We start from the raw sequence: 15345 nt of genomic DNA, 5'->3' as shown, positions 1-15345 counted from the left end.
TGGCGGCTCTCAGGTTCATGGAAGAGACAGCTATTGGAGGCTGTGCTCTGCCTCCACGGTCAGAAGCAACAATTCTTCTGAATATCAGTTTCTTGTCCTCAGGTCCCGTTTGTTGATTTCCCTCAGGCATCTGGCTGTCCACTGTTGAGAACAGGAGGCTGGACTAGGTTGGCCATTGGCCATTATGTTATTGAGTTTGCCTCCCAAACCAGGTTTTAATTTATGCACCTTGGGATCTTGCTGAGGGTCTTCTGAACATGGGCAGAGTGCTCTTTGTTGGGAGTGGCTTGGGCAACCCAGTCAGATGGGTGGCATATAAATAAAATTATTATTTTTATTCAGCTTTAGGACAAGCACGTACAATTGCTATACAGTGGTACCTCAGGTTAAGTACTTAATTCGTTCCGGAGGTCTGTTCTTAACCTGAAACTGTTCTTAACCTGAAGCACCACTTTAGCTAATGGCGCCTCCAGCTGCCGCCCCGCCGCCGGAGCATGCTTTCTGTTCTTATCCTGAAGCAAAGTTTTTAACCTGAAGCACTACTTCTAGGTTAGTGGAGTCTGTAACCTGAAGCGTATGTAACCTGAGGTACCACTGTACAGTGGCACCTTGGGTTGCAAACACCTCGTGTTACAAACACTTTGGGTTACAGACTCCACTAACCTCGAAGTAGTACCTCGGGTTAAGAACTTTACCTCAGGATGAGAACAGAAATTGTGTGGCGGCAGCGGGAGGCCCCAATAGCTAAAGTGGTACCTCAGGTTAAGAATGGTTTCAGGTTAAGAACAGACCTCCAGAACGAATTAAGTTCGTAACCAGAGGTACCACTGTATATCCAGGGGTTGCAACCAACCAGAAGAAATTATTAGCTAAGCCTGAGCCCTTGGTTGCCATATTTTAGACATGATGCTTTCTGGCACAGGTGGGAAACCTCAAATGTGGCTCTCCGAGCCTTTCAACCTGGCCCTCAGGACTCTCCCCCATGCCTTCCCCTTCACCAGCCCCGCTTCACAGCTTCTCTGAGTGTTTCTGCCTGGATGGACTGTGCCCTTGAACTATGATCATGCTTCTTATTTGCCTGGATGGAGATCGGAGAGGGCCGTGCATTTATAGAAACTAGCCCACTGAACAAAGGTAAGATTTACACCCATTGCCATGCCCACTTTCCTCTCTGTCCCTATGTGCCCCCCCCCAGAAGAAAATGCGGCCCTCAGGCTGGAAAATATTGTCCACACCTGCTCTCCTGCTCCTGAAAAAATAAATAAATCTGGATTTATTATTTCCCTATCTTAAAACCCTGTGCCACTTCCTGAAATTGAGTCTCTTTTGCCTTACAGTATACGGTGGCTGGCGAGTTTCACCTGGCAAAAAAGGGAAAATCCAGGCCAGGCAGCGACCTTGCATAGGAGGCTCGGGGGAAGAGCAAGGAGGAGGTGCTGCTGCTGCTGCTGCTGCTGCTGGGGCCTACGTCAGCCCGGCTGTGCAGCTTGCAGGCAAAACCATAAAAACTCTCCTCGGACGTGACTCGCTCGCTGCAGCGGAAGGCAGCAGTGGCAGGCAGCAGTGCCAGCATCGGTGGCTCAGAGCTCTGGGGAGAGGAGGAAGCTGCTTGAGAGGAAACCAGGCATCCTGGCACAAACATGCCAAGATGGGAACAACCTGGGAAGCCGCCTTCTGGTGAGTCAGTGCGCCCAGCTCAGTGTTGTCTGCATTGACTGGCAGCATCTCTCCAGGGTTTCAAATGGGGGAGTCATTCCCACAGCCCTACCTAGAGGCCAAGGATTGAACCTGGTGCCGTCAGCACATGAAGCAAATGCTCTAGCACTGAGCTATGGTCTTCCCCTTAAAATCAAGCAAGATGCTAGTCCTCAAGCTTCTGAATGAAGGGCTGATTTAAATAGGAAGCTGCCTTGGTCCCTCTTGTTCTGTAAAGTGGTACCTCAGGTTACATACGCTTCAGGTTACATATGCTTCAGGTTACAGACTCCGCTAACCCAGAAATATTATCTCAGGTTAAGAACTTTGCTTCAGGATGAGAACAGAAATTGCGTGGCAATGGCACATGGGCAGCAGGAGGCCCTATTAGCTAAAGTGGTGCTTCAGGTTAAGAACTGTTTCAGGTTAAGAACGGACCTCCGGAACGAATTAAGTTCTTAACCAGAGCTACCACTGTATTGTCTATGCTAATGGGCAGCAGCTCTCCCAGGTTTCAAACAAAGAGTCTGAAGGACACAAAGAACCGAACCTGGGATTTTCTGCATGCAAAGCAGGTGTTCTGCCAGTGGGCGACAGGCCTACAGCCCTTTCCCTAGAAATAGACATGGGGTTGCAGGTGGCGCTGTGGTCTAAACCACTGAGCCTCTTGGGCTTGCCGATCAGAAGGCTGGTGGTTCAAATCCCTGCAACAGTGGTGAGCTCCCATTGCTCTGTCCCAGCTCCTGCCAGCCTAGCAGATCGAAAGCACACCAGTGCAAGTAGATAAAGGAGTACCACTGTAGCAGGAAGGCAAACAGCGTTTCTGTGCGCTCTGGTTTCCGTCACAGTGTCCTGATGCGCCAGAAGCGGTTTAGTCATGCTGGCCACATGACCCGGAAAGCTGTCTGTGGACAAACACCAGCTCCCTCGGCCTGAAGCAAGATGAGCATCACAACCCCATAGTTGCCTTTGACTGGACTTAACTGTCCAGGGGCCCTTTACCTTTTTACCTTTTTGAGAAATAGGCATCCTAGACCTGATGTTTCTAAACAAAGGCCTAATTTAAATATGAACCTAGGAAGCTGATTTAGTTAAACCAGTGGCCACAGGAACAGAGGAAGCTGCCTCCAGACCATCCAGTCCAGAATCCCCTAAATCAGGGGTCTGCAACCCGCGGCTCCGGAGCCGCATGTGGCTCTTTTACATCTTTGCTGCGGCTCCGGGGCGGATACTAACGAGGGGAGGAGGCGAATTGTGCGCCCCGACACTCCTCACTGTGGCGGGCGCTGTACTGGCTGTGATGTTGCATGGGGGCGGTGCGTGCGTTAGTCACGCACCGTCCCGACGTCACCTTCCCGCCCGCTGTCAGATCGTGGCTCCGGAGATATATTTGTTTTAAATGTCGCAATGGTTTTGCGGCTCCCAGTTGTTGTTTTTTCTTTGGAAACGGGTCCAAGTGGCTCTTTTTGTCTTAAAGGTTGCAGACCCCTGCCCTAAATGTACTAAGGCAACTGCTCCCTTCCTCTACCCACCGGCTCTGGGACTGATGGTTTTATGAGGGGTGGTGGGTGAAGGGGGTCTTTAAAGCTGCATTCACACCATATATTTAAAGCGCTATTTTTCTAGAAAAAGAGGTGCCAGAACTCACCACGAAATCTTCTTGTTCTCTTAGAATGGCAACAGTGCCCACCTGAGAAGTGCCGGAACTGAGTTCCGGCTGAAAAAAAGGCCTGGCACATCTTAACCATCAAACGGTACGTAAATTTTATGAAATAAGCCAAGTAAATTTTTAAACAGTTATGGTTCCCCCCTCCTAAAAACAAATAAATAAGGGAAATGTCGTTAGTTAAGGGTGCTGAAACTTGTTACAAGACGCAAACACACCCACACCCAATTCTCTCCGTGGAGCCACAATTCCCAGAGTTCCTGGGAAGAGGGATTGATTGTTAAACCCTTCTGGTTTCAACGGGTTTACTCTGAGTGAGACATGATGCCACCCATAATGAATTTTGCAACATCCTTAAAAAACAAAACAAAAAAGCACTTACCTAGAAATGTAGCGAACTGAAGACTGAGAAAGTGAGAGCCGCCCAAACTGACAAATTTATGCACCCCTGCTAGGCTTGCCATATGTCCTCTTTTTCCAGGACATGGCCTTTTCCCCATGGGTATGTAAAATGAGTCTCGTCGTAGCGACCCATAGTTAAAAGCAGAAGTCGGCAAACGTGTCCTCTTTTTCTGCTCTTCAAAATATAGCAACCCAAGCTACCTGTTGCTTGCTTTGAAACAGTTTGCTAGGAGCTCCGCCCTCGGGTATTTCAGGCTCCACCCCTTCCGCAACCAAGCTCCTCCCCTGCTCCGTTTTGTGCCGCCAGGCTCCGCCCTCCTGGACAGTCTCAGGTTTTGCCAGTTGCACTGGCAAGTGTCCCAGGACCTGAGCAGAATCAGGTTCCAACCATTGGAGGAAGAGCAAAGAGCAGAGAGTAAGGCAATTCCAGTAAGGCTAAAAGGATATCGAGGGCCAGGTAGGCCGAGAGGAAGCTTAAGAGAGACCCACTCTGAGAGACCCTCATAACAACCTCCTCCAAACACCAAAGCACCCTGAACTGAGCTCAGAGCAACAAGCCCTGGAAATTTATAGCAGTCCGTGGCATGGGATTGGCCACCCTTGGTCACCTGACCCCTAGGAACCAGAGGATTCTGGGCTGTGATGCCGGCACTTCCTTCTCAAGCCACCTGCAGTTCCCTTTGCTGACCAGCGGCAGCACTAAGGAGCGGAAATCTGTGGCTGGATTTGGGAGTGCTGCCTGTTCAAAGCCTCCCAGAACGCATTGATGGAAAGTTTGTACCATATCAGAGATGCTGGAATCCCTCTGGCACAGGGGTCAGCAAACTTTTTCAGCAGGGGGCCGGTCGACTGTCCCTCAGACCTTGTGGGGGGCTAGACTATACAGTGGTACCTCAGGTTACATACGCTTCAGGTTACAGACTCTGCTAACCCAGAAATAGTGCTTCAGGTTAAGAACTTTGCTTCAGGATGAGAACAGAAATCGTGCTCCGGCGGCACAGTGGCAGTGGGAGGCCCCATTAGCTAAAGTGGTGCTTCAGGTTAAGAACAGTTTCAGGTTAAGAACGGACCTCCGGAACGAATTAAGTACTTAATCTGAGGTACCACTGTATTTTGGGGAAAGAGAAAAAAAAGAACAAATTCCTGTGCCCCACAAATAACCCAGAAATGCATTTTAAATAAAAGGACACATTCTACTCATGTAAAAAGACGCTGATTCCCGGAACATCCGAGGGCTGGATTTAGAAGGCGATTGGGCCAGATCCAGACCCCAGGCCTTAGTGTGCCTACCCATGCTCTAGAACAAATCCACGTGTTGTAAGTCAAGTTACTCTGGGTTTGGCACAGTTGGAAGAGATTTCTTTAAAAAAATAAAAACCACCCCGCTCCCCGCTACTGCATCTTTAAAGATCACATGCACACCATACATTTAAAACACTATGGCTTCCTCCCCCAAAGAATTCTGGGAGATGTAGTTTGTTAAGGATGCTTATCGAGATCCCTATCCCTCTCAGAGAGAGCTACAATTCAGAGTCCCCTGTGAAGAGGGACTGACTGTTAACTGCTCCGGGAAGAGAATACAGTGGTACCTCGGGTTACATACACTTCAGGTTACATACGCTTCAGGTTACAGACTCCGTTAACCCAGAAATATTGCTTCAGGTTAAGAACTTTGCTTCAGGATGAGAACAGAAATCGTGCTCCAGCGGCGTGGCAGCAGCAGGAGGCCCCATTAGCTAAAGTCGTGCTTCAGGTTAAGAACAGTCTCAGGTTAAGTACGGACCTCCGGAACAAATTAAGTACTTAACCCGAGGTACCACTGTAGGGGTCTCCTGACAGCTCTCATTCCCAGGATTCTTTGGGCAGAGACCATGATTGTCTAAAGTGGTATCCTAATTCTGTGCATATATTGTGTGAATGTGGCCTAAGAACAATTTGATACACAGGAACTGGAAAATTATCCTGGTTAACAACTTCGCCTGCTATTAATCACAGCATGTAAATATTTCTGATAAAAAGGGATACTGCCTGCCTCAGGGTATTAGTTGGTCTTTCGATGGGGTGGCAATGGGCTGTTGAATTTCCAGAGTACTTGGAATATGTATCACACTTACCTTTCAGGGCAGCGATGTTCAAATATGATCATCTTTCCCCCCCTTTTCTTTAAAGAGCACACCAAGTGAGAACAGAAATCTGGAAGCGTAGCATTGGCTGAGCCCTATAGGAAGAGCGCAGGGCAGGCTGGTGTTGGGTGAGTTGCACCCAAGAATTTATGCTCCCAGTCAGAGCCTTGCACCACCCAGAGGTGGGCAACTTAGGGCCCAAGGGCCTCTGCCTAATGTGAGATGCTGTACTAAGGATCTGACAAAGACCTGAGTTCAAATTCCTCCCTCCTTTTCAGATACGAAGCTTGCTGTGTGAACCTGGGCCAGTCACCTGCTCGCTCGGCCTAAACTACTTCTCAAGATTCTTGTGAGAACAGGGAAAAAATGGTGAGAGAATCATATACTGTACAGTGGTACAGTGGTGCCTCGCAAGACGAAAAGAATCCGTTCTGTGATTCTCTTCGTCTAGCGGTTTTTTCGTCTTGCGAAGCAAGCCCATTGACGGATTAGCGGATTAGCGCTATTAGCGGCTTATCGGATCAGCTGATAAGTGGCTTAGAAAAAGGGGGGGGAACCTGCAGGAACTCGCAAGACATTTTCGTCTTGCGAAGCAAGCCCATAGGAGATTCGTTTTGCGAAGAAGAAGAAGAAGAAGAGTTTGGATTTGATATCCCGCCTTTCACTCCCTTTAAGGAGTCTCAAAGCGGCTAACATTCTCCTTTCCCTTCTTCCTCCCCCACAACAAACACTCTGTGAGGTGAGTGGGGCTGAGAGACTTCACAGAAGTGTGACTGGCCCAAGGTCACCCAGCAGCTGCTTGTGGAGGAGCGGAGACACGAACCCGGTTTCCCAGATTACGTGACTACCGCTCTTAACCACTACACCACACTGGCTCTCAAAAACCACCTCCAAGAAGCACCTCCAAAACGGAAAACTCTTTCGTCTAGTGAGGCATTCGTCTTGCGGGGCACCACTGTACTTTGATTCTCGAATGTTTCTGTTGACGAACATTTCAGAACCTGAACACTGAAAACCTGGAAGTAAATGCTTCCGTTTTCGAATGCGCCTCGGAAGTCGAACGGCTTTCGCTGCGTGTTTTTTCAATTTCCTCAACTGAATTTGCAGACAGCCCGTCGCGCCTGTTTTCGAACGTTTCGGAACTCGAACGGTCTTCCGGAACAGATTACGTTCGAGAACTGAGGTACAGTGGTACCTCAGGATAAGTACTTAATTTGATCCAGAGGTCCGTTCTTAACCTGATACTGTTCTTAACCTGAAGCACCACTTTAGCTAATGGGGCCTCCTGCTGCCGCCGCGCCGCCAGAGCACGATTTCTGTTCTCATCCTGAAGCAAAGTTCTTAACCTGAAGCACTATTTCTGGGTTAGCGGAGTCTGTAACCTGAAGCGTATGTAACCCGAGGTACCACTGTACTACTGTATGTCGCATGGCGCTCGTCAGAGTAAAGGTGGGGGTATCAATGCAATAATTACCGTATTTTTCGCTCTATAACACGCACCACACCATAACACGCACGTAGTTTTTAGAGGAGGAAAATCCGTAGGCATGCCACCCGTAGGCATTCCCTCCATAACACGCACAGACATTTCCCCTACTTTTTAGGAGGAAAAAAGTGAGTGTTATAGAGTGAAAAATACGGTAAATAATTTCATGTTGCTGGGAAGTGAAACACAAAACCAATGGGGTGGTGGAAGGAAATGGGGACTCTTCTGCAAGTGATCAGCTCTAACCCTTTGGGGGAAGCCCAGGGGGGTGAGAGAGGAAAAGGTGAATGTGCGAGAGAGAAAGGAAAGGGTGTCAGAAAGAAAGTGAATGGAAGGGGGGCAGAGAGAGGAAGACCCCCATGCACTACTCCCAGCTCCCCAACAATTACCCCCAAGGAAATGCAGCCCTTGGCAGGAAAAGTTCCCCCACCCCTGACTCCTGGCAAGTCTAGTTTATTACAGGCATGGGGGAACCTCTGGATGTTGCTGGCTTCTAGCTCCCTTCACCCTCAGCCAGCATGCCCAATGGTCACAGACGGTGAAAGCTGTAGCCCAACAACACTGTGGAGGGTGGGTTGTGCAGGGGGAATACGGTCTTCATCCCTGCCATATTGCACAGTGGGGAAATGAAATGGGGAGGGACTTTTGGGCCAGGAGGAAAACCCAGGGGGCCACGGAAGCACCCCTATGATTTATATCCTCCTGGCCAAGGGCCCATCTCGTTCAGGATCCTGTTCCCACAGTGGCCAAGCAGACAGCTCCTCAGAGAATCCCACAAGATCCTGGCCAGGGCCAAATTTAGGTCTGATGAGGCCCTAAGTTACTGAAGGTAATGGGGCCCTTTATATGTCCAGCTGTCCTTTGTCAACAACAAATTGTCACTGTTTTTTGTGTTGAATATATGCTATATAGTAATTTATGGACCTAATAGGTATCTAAAGCAAATAACAAAATATGTGTTTTATCAAAGTAATTGTTTTTTATCTTGCGGGACTTGACATCTTTCCGCAGGGCCTGCAAGACAGAGCTGTTCCACCAGGCCTTTGGCCAGGGCACAGCCTGACTCCCTCCCTCGGCCATTTCCGCGGAGCTCTGGCCCAATGGTTGCCAGTGGCTTGAATTAATTAATTAATTTTATAATGAATGATTTTAGAGTGTTGTTTATGCTGTACTTTTGTACTGTTTTATTGTTGTTAGCCGCCCTGAGCCCGGCTTCGGCTGGGGAGGGCGGGATATAAATAAAATTTATTATTATTATTATTATTTATTATCTTATATTTTGGAAACGTACATCCAGGTTTTTTTTCCCTTTAATTTTTTGGGGGGTCCCCAAGAGAGTGGGGCCCTGAGCTATAGCTTGTCTAGCTTATATGTAAATCTGGCACGGATCCTGGCCCAAGAGCCCTCTCGCAATTGCTCTCTTATCCTCCACGTGGACCAGCTGTGGAGATGGGACTTTCCTTGTGCTTCTTTGATTGGCAGGTGTTTGCCGGAGACCTGACGGGCCAGATCCTGGCCTGGCGTCACCTGTTGCATCTTCGGCGGGGTGGGCAGCTGGGAATGGGGACGACTTGCGGCGGCAGCCAAGCTCCTCCAAAGCCGCTTGGAGCGGGATCAGAGGAAACCGAGCCGCGTTTGTACATAAAGGTCCGTGAAATCAACATGCCATGGCAGGCCTTGGCTGCTGCAGCCGCAAAACACTCGACAACACCCCCCCCCTCCTGCGCCCCCGGAGCACGCATCCGATGCTTAGGCTGCCACGCTCCACTGCAGGCAGAACCGATACAGGGGGAGGGGGGGAGGGAAAGTGTGGCAGGGTCCAACACAACAGGAAGACAGGATTGAGTCAGACCATTGTCAATACTGTCTGCACAGGCTGGCAGTGTTCCTCCAAAGCTTTCAGGGAGCAGCCAGGAGATGCCATTGGAGATTGAACCCACAGGCTAGATAGGCTACGTCCAATCTTACCAAGAGAGCAGCCAGGAAACACCGAAATTCTCTTGCACAGGGCTCCATTGGATTGAATGGGGCTGCCATCATTTACTGGGAGTCATTTTGGACTCACAGCTGTCCATGAAGGCGCAGGTCAATTCTGTGTCCAGGGCAGCTGTCTACCAGCTCCACCTGGTAGGCAGGCTGAGACCCTATCTGCCCACGGACTGCCTCGCCAGAGTGGTGCATGCTCTGGTTATCTCCCGCTTAGACTACTGCAATGCGCTCTATGTGGGGCTATCTTTGAAGGTGACCCAGAAACTACAAGTAATCCAGAATGCGGCAGCTAGACTGGTGACAGGGGCGGCCGCCAAGACCACGTAACACCGGTCTTGAAAGACCTACATTGGCTCCCAGTACGTTTCCGAGCACAATTCAAAGTGTTGGTGCTGACCTTTCAAGCCCTAAACGGCCTCGGTCCTGTATATCTGAAGGAGCGTCTCCACCCCCATCGTTCTGCCCGGACGCTGAGGTCCAGTGCCGAGGGCCTTCTGGTGGTTCCCTCATTGTAAGAAGCAAAGCTACAACGAACCAGGCAGAGGGCCTTCTCGGTAGTGGCGCCCGCCCTGTGGAACGCCCTCCCATCAGATGTCAAAGAGATAAACAACTACCTGACATTCAGAAGATAATCTGAAGGCAGCCCTGTTCAGGGAAGTGTTTAATGTGTGACATCTTAGTGTATTTTTGGACTTTGTGGAAGCCACCCAGAGTGGCTGGGGAAACCCTGCCAGATGGGCTGGGTACAAATAATAAATCAATTATTATTATTATTATTATTAATTACTACTATTACTGTAGCCCCCAGCGCCCCCTAGAGGACGAGGACATTGCGGTCCTTATTCCTCTCCTGCTGACCTTTTCCCTACGAAGCAGGTTTATGGGGGATCCGGTTTTCTAATCAGGGGGCAGTAAAAGAAGAAAAGGGAAGGAAAAACCACACACACAAATCTGTCCCCGCACCCACATTTGTGCGGCGCAGGCCCCCCTCGTTGATTTGCAGGCTTCTGCCGGCAATTGCCCGGGCTCCTAGCGATGCCACCTGCCGCCGTTTTACGGCCGACACTAATTCTGCAGCCTTGATTTGCGGCGGGGGTTCTAATTGCCTCGTTTAGGCGTGGCGTTGGTGCAGGGGCCGTTAACGTCAGCCAGAGTTATACCGCGCTGCGCCGAGGGCGCTGGGGGGGGCGAGGAGGGATAAATCCTACAAGCGTGCGAGCCGGGGAGGGTGGGGGCACGGCTGTCTGCGGCGAGAAGGGGGAGGCGAATGCGGCTGGCGGTTGGCCGCTTTTCTGCCGTGCGTGGGCGCAAACGGCCTCTCCAGCCCCCTCCCCAATCCAATTGAGGATCAGCAGGCAAGAAGCGCTGGGGAAATCGATCCCGGTTAAAAAATCAGGGGAAGCTTCCTGGCGGGGAGAGCTGATCAGGCAATAGAATTAATGTGCTATTGGGGAAGCGGTAAAATCACCTGCGTTACAGGTTGCCGGGATAGATATCGGCTCCGAGATGCGTGTTCACAGGATTAAGTAAATTATTAACATTTGGCCAGGGGCTGGGAGGGGTTCGAATTCTGCGGAAAGAAAGGGAAAATGGATTATGCAACCTGCGCACAGGAACAGGAAGCTGCCTGTTCAGGAAGACGTCAGGCCACCAGGACACATCTGGATTAGTACTGTCCGCGCTGACTGGCAGTGGTGCTCCAGGGTTTCAGGCAGGGGAGAGACCCCACGCCTACCTGGAGATCAGAGTTGGGGCCTTCAGCATGCAAGACATGTGCTCTACAGCTGACCTATGGCCCTTTTCTTTAAATACAATGGTTAAGAGTCTAGTCCTCATGGCTTTGAATAAAAAGGGCTGATTTAAATACGGTGGTACCTCGGGTTACATACGCTTCAGGTTACACACTCTGCTAACCCAGAAATAGTGCTTCAGGTTAAGAACTTTGCTTCAGGATAAGAACAGAAATCGGGCTCCGGCAGCGCGGCGGCGGCAGGAGGAGGCCCCATTAGCTAAAGTGGTGCTTCAGGTTAAGAACAGACCTCCGGAACGAATTAAGTACTTAACCCGAGGTACCACTGTAGAAAGTTGCCTCATAATCAGACCATTGGGACTGATGCCTTTTGCAGAAGCTGCACCACAGAATTAGGGCCCTTCCCCATGGGCTAAACACCACATCCCAGAGCAGACACAGGGCAAATTACGCAGAGAGGAACCTAATTTCCTACTAATTTCGCTCACCATGCATGGAAGAGGGGGCTACACAGGTCACAGAAGCCCCTGAAACTCGACAGGGCCCAGTGTTGCTGATAAGTGGCATTTTTATGTTGTGAACCGCCCTGAGATCTACGGCGGTATGCAACTTTATTAAATAATAATAAAATAATGAACTTGAAATCTTGCTCAGCTTTGGAGGGTTAAGCTAAGTTCTGTCCAAAAGCAATTCTTTGCAACAATATTGTCACGCTCATAAAGAATACCAGCATATGCATAATGGCACATGTTCACGTCAACTGGGATTTGTGCAGGAGATCTTCCCGGTGGATAGGGCCCCGTGGGTCAGACCTGCCTGGCTTCCACTCTCAGTTCACATTCGAAATCTGCCACCGCAGGTGGGCTGCCTCGTCGCGTCTGACCAGCAGGCAGTCCAGAGCCTTTCGCCCCCCAAAAAGTGGGCTTTCCATTGCCCGCCCCCCCAGAAGCTGGGACCTCCCCACTGCCCCTGCGAGGCGGCACACGAAACCGATTGGCATGGGCTGGGTCACCCGTTGCCACGGTGCCGGCGCCGTTCCCCCACCGGGCCTGGCTCGCTGCGGCGTCTACACTAATTGCTGGCAGGCGGTCCGTAATTAAAACTTCCATCGTGACATTTCCTGACATCTCAATATCAAACACTGCAATTAATCCCACCCGCCTGTAAGGTCGCGGTACCGAGCGGCTGGGGGAGAAGAGGCGGAAGAGAACAAAAGGGAGCCAAACGGAGCAGAGAGGCGCCAGAGACCTCTTTTTTCTGCCCCGCACGGAGCTCTGGGCCTGATTTCAGAAGTTGGCATCGTTGGTGCCTGCCTTAAAGGAGGGGGCGTCCTCTTGCAAGACCCCCTGCAATCGCTGCTGGGACAGAGGCAGGCCCTGAATTCACCAGCCTTCGCACCACCGCCAACTGGTACTCCATAAACTGCTGAACTACAACTCCCGTAATCTCTGAAACACCAGCCGTGCTGGCTAGGGCTGATGGTAGTCGTAGAATTGCAGAATTGAAACTTGGAAGGGATCCCCTAAGGCCATCCAGTCCAACCCCCTGCAATTCAAGAGTTGTAGTTCGGCACCTTCAGATGTGGCTGGACTCCAGCACCCACCACTCTTGGCCACTGGCTGATGGGATCCGGAGTCCAGCAATGTTTTAGGGTCCCCATTCCAGCAGAGAACCATCTGCAATCGCCAGTGGCGTAGCGTGGGGGGTGCAAGGGGGGCCGGCCGCACCGGGCGCAACATCGGGGGGGGGGCGCTCGCTGCCTCCGGAGTCGCCGAAGAGCCTCGGGCGCAGGCTGTAGCAGAGCCGCATGTCTCGCGGAACCGACAAGCTGTGCGCGCGTCCGGGCTGAAGGCGTCCGGCAGGCAGCGGCTCTCAGCGCTGGCCGCGGAGGACGCGCCAGGCAGCCCCTCCTCACAGCCCCGCCTCCGTCGCTGCTGCTGCAGCTGCTGGGCCATGTTGCATTTTCCTCGCCTCTCTGCCCCCCTCCTCCTCCGGGCAAGCAGCGTCGTTTGGGCGGCAGCGCCAGCGGCAACTCGCCTCAGATCACCTGACGCGGCAGGTTAGGGGTTAGGGGGGGCGCAAATTACTTGCCTTGCCCCGGGTGCTGACAACTCACGCTACGCCACTGGCAATCGCCGCTGCCACCGATACCAAGCTATACCATTGGGTCTAGCTCGGTAAGCCTGCATCGACCAGCAGCGGCCTCCAGGGTTTCAGACAGTAGGTACCAGGGCTGGCTCAAGACATTTTGCTGCTTGGGGCGAAAAACAAAATGGCGCCCTCCCCCAAGGCACATACAGAAGCTAGTGTGATCGGGAGTTGAATCTTACTCCGACGCTGGTGAGAAGAAAGTGTATTTCACTGCAGTTGAGGGCAGCAGACCACGTGGCCCTTGCAGCTATGTCCTCTCCCAGCACTTTAGCATCTCCCGCCTGAGGCAGCTGCCTCAATCTGCCTCATTGTAGGGTCGGCCCTGGATTGGGGGACAATCCCAGCCTTACCTGAAGACGCTGGGGATTGAACCTGGGCCCTTCTGCACACAAAGGAGATGTTCTGCGACTGAGCTATGGCCCTTCCTCCTCAGGTTACAAAGAGTCCAGTCCCCTTCAGATGACCTCTGTTTGCATTTTTTAAGGCTACTGGACAGGAGTGGGGAAGAGATCTGGCTACAACTGGAAGGAGAAAATGGTGGATTTCATGACAAAAGACCCCTTAAGCTTCCCACTGCCACCATTCTACGCACCCGCCAGCATCCAAGGGCGAGAAACATCCCCAATAATTCGCCCTTCCCCAGCCTAAAACCAAAGGGACACAAGTTCAGATCTCTTGCCTAACGAACCCCCTGACTTTCTGGAAGCAGCCCCTGTACAACAGGAGTGGGGAATATTTATCAGCCCCGGGGGCCACATTCCCTTCTAGGAAACTTTTTGGGGGTGGGCCAGTGGCCAAAGAGGGTGGGGCAACAAATGCTAATTGTGCCTTTGTACAGTAGGCTGCTATTTAGCACACAGCAACACAAAACCTTCTCTATCCTGCAACCGAGGGGCGTGTTCAGAGTCCAAGGGACATTCATTTCAGGCAAAAGCACCCAAAAGAGGGTTCCAGTTACAGATAGGTAGCCGTGTTGGTCTGCCATAGTCAAAATAAAAAAATTCCTTCCAGTAGCACCTTAAAGACCAACTAAGTTAGTTCTTGGTATGAGCTTTCGTGTGCATGCACACTTCTTCAGATACCTGAAGAAGTGTGCATGCACACGAAAGCTCATACCAAGAACTAACTTAGTTGGTCTTTAAGGTGCTACCAAAAGAGGGTGTGATGCCAGGGTACTGAGGGGCGTGGGAGAGTTCTGAGGGCCAGAGGGAGACCGCCCCCAAAGGGCCGCATCCAGCTCAAGGGCCTGAGGTTCCCTGCCGCCCCCATACGAAATCTCAGCTGCTGCTCCTGCATCCCCAACCCAGCAGCCGAAGACTTCCACATCCCACCAGCCACACAGCTCTCCCAGCCCCGCCATCCCGATATCCTAGCCTTCCCCAATGCCCCTTCCGACTCTTCGGTGGGGGTGGAGGAATAGGGAGATACCTCCGGGGACAGAAAGAAAGGGGGCCGAGTTTCCGAAACAATTTTATCATTTGGCTCAGTCACTGACAATTAATGGCGGGGGTGTGGGGACTCCAACATATTTAAAACGAAGAAGTCGTAAACCAGGAATCGGTGACGCCGAGGAAGCGTCTTCATAGAAGACAAAAGCGCAGGCGTCATCATCGCCGTTCTCGCCGAGAACACAAGGTGGGGGGGGCGGCAGGGGGGGGCTGACACAGTCCAGTTTTTTGCTTCCGGGCAGGGAAGAGAGAGAGAAGCCGAGCTTGACAGAGACATAAAACAGGGGCAAGGTGGGGGGAGAAGTCAATGCCCCCCCTCTTTTAAAGCAGCTGAGCTTCGAGTGCCACGGACTGCAAAATGTCTCTCCCCATCTTTGGCATATCAACAGTCCTGGACACAAATATTGCGAGTCCTTTGCTGCGCTGCGGATGAGATATTTCAGTCTCTCCCCCACTCCTCCCCCCCCCCCAATTCCATGCCACTTCCCCCAAAAACCAAATCTGAGTCTTTTTGGCGAGCTGGAAAATCCCCGTTCCGACACCATCGCAGTCACCAGAAACGGTCAACTTGACCTCCGGCAGGAATGTCACCGTGGAGAGTCAACTCCTGTAGGGAAGAGAACAAGAGAGATCCC

General features: G+C 51.5%; 1 protein-coding gene and 1 long non-coding RNA gene across 2 annotated transcripts in view; one reads left to right on the top strand and one right to left on the bottom strand.

The window, feature by feature from the left end:
* Positions 1 to 2983: 2983 nt before the first annotated feature.
* LOC310694445 overlaps positions 2984 to 15345 on the top strand; it is a 90847-nt gene continuing 78485 nt past the window's right edge. The window contains exon 1 of the long non-coding RNA XR_014519710.1: positions 2984 to 3194. This is a non-coding gene — a long non-coding RNA (uncharacterized lncRNA). The remainder of the gene's footprint in view (positions 3195 to 15345) is intronic.
* EFNA4 (ephrin A4) overlaps positions 14720 to 15345 on the bottom strand; it is a 30972-nt gene continuing 30346 nt past the window's right edge. Inside the window, exon 6 of the mRNA XM_083477407.1 lies at positions 14720 to 15317. The gene's annotated coding sequence lies outside the window, so the exon portion shown is untranslated. The remainder of the gene's footprint in view (positions 15318 to 15345) is intronic.

The sequence above is a fragment of the Podarcis liolepis genome (assembly GCF_965112155.1).
Source record: "Podarcis liolepis genome assembly, chromosome: 15".
In the NCBI taxonomy this organism is placed as follows: Eukaryota; Metazoa; Chordata; class Lepidosauria; order Squamata; family Lacertidae; genus Podarcis; species Podarcis liolepis.
Note: the sequence above shows the minus strand (reverse complement) of the source record. Positions and strands in the feature narration are given on the sequence as shown.